At 41.9% G+C, this 1,632-nt stretch overlaps 1 pseudogene; it reads right to left on the bottom strand.

Moving 5' to 3' along the window:
- Positions 1-342: 342 nt before the first annotated feature.
- On the bottom strand, positions 343-442 carry LOC127089245 (uncharacterized; annotated as a pseudogene).
- Positions 443-1,632: the final 1,190 nt, after the last annotated feature.

Raw genomic sequence — 1,632 nt, 5'->3', positions numbered from 1 at the left:
CGCAAGATGAACCGCATTCAAGTATTGCTCCGCCCGCAATCGAAGCAAACAACTTTGAACTTAAACCTTCGTTGTTGCAGGCTGTGCAACAGAACCAATTCTCTGGAAATCTTACCGAAGATCCAAACCTTCATTTATCCGTATTTGTTCAATACGCTGATACTGTTAAAGCTAATGGTGTCACTTCAGAGGCAATTCGACTTCGTCTTTTTCCTTTCTCATTAAGAGATAGCGCTAGAAGATGGCTTCAATCTCTCCCTTCCAACTCAGTCACCACATGGAACGAGTTGAAGAAAGTTTTTCTTGCCCGATATTTTCCGCCAAGCAAAACAGCTATGTTAAGAGCCCAGATAAACGGATTTAAACAGAAAGACAACGAGTCTCTTTTCGAAGCATGGGAAAGATACAAAGACATGATGAGACTTTGCCCACACCATGGTTTGGAAGACTGGTTAGTAATTCACACATTTTATAATGGTCTCTTATACAATACAAGGTTAACAATAGACGCCGCTGCAGGTGGTGCACTAATGAACAAACCTTACGCTGATGCTTACCAGCTTATCGAGAGCATGGCCCAAAACCACTATCAATGGGGAACCGAACGAACGAATGTGGAAAAACCTCAACCGAAAACTGGCATGTACGAGATAAGTAACCTTGATCACGTCAATGCAAAAGTGGATGCTTTGGTCCAGAATATTGAAAGTTTAAACGTATCACCTCCAGCCGCCGTGGTTGCTATAACTCAGAATTGCGAGGTCTGTGGAATCCAAGGCCACACTCCTGCGGAATGTCAACTCTTGACTGGAATCCAAGCAGAGCAAGTAAACTATGCTCAAGGAAGCCCCTATTCGAATACCTATAACCCAAATTGGAAGAACCATCCAAACTTCTCATATAAGAGTAATAATGCTTTATACGCACCTGGACAGTCTCCAAATCAAGCCCCATCTATATCTCCAGGATATCAGAAACCGAATCCTAACAATAATACCCCTAGAAAATCCAACTTGGAAATCATGATGGAAAACTTTATAGCTTCCCAACAACAAACCAATAAAGATTTCTTAAACCAGAACATACACACTGGCGAACAGCTTAAACAACTAGCAAGCAAAGTAGATGCCCTGGCTACCCATAACAAAATGCTAGAAACGCAAATATCTCAAGTAGCTCAACAACAAGCACCTACTGCTGCACCAACTGGTACATTCCCTGGACAGCCCCAACCCAATCCGAGAAGCCAAGCTCATGCAATTATATTGAGAAGTGGAACGGAAGTGGAAGGACCGTCTGACCCAAGGATAGAAAACCAAAACCCTAAGAAATCTACTGAGGAAAGTGAACCTAAGGAAAAGGAAGAGAGTAATAAGGAAACCCTAGAAAAGAAGGAACCTTATGTACCTCCACCACCTTACAAACCACCTATACCTTACCCTCAAAGGCTTGTTAAAACCAAAGATGTAGGCCAATTTAGAAAATTTGTTGATCTCCTTAAACAATTAAACGTTACAATTCCGTTTACCGAAGCTATCACGCAGATGCCCTCATATGCTAAATTCTTAAAAGAAATTCTTTCCAATAAGAGGAAACTTGAGGATAGCGAAACCGTTACACTCCCTGCCGAAT

Source organism: Lathyrus oleraceus, chromosome 5 (genome assembly GCF_024323335.1).
Source record: "Lathyrus oleraceus cultivar Zhongwan6 chromosome 5, CAAS_Psat_ZW6_1.0, whole genome shotgun sequence".
Lineage (NCBI taxonomy): Eukaryota > Viridiplantae > Streptophyta > Magnoliopsida > Fabales > Fabaceae > Lathyrus > Lathyrus oleraceus.
Note: the sequence above shows the minus strand (reverse complement) of the source record. Positions and strands in the feature narration are given on the sequence as shown.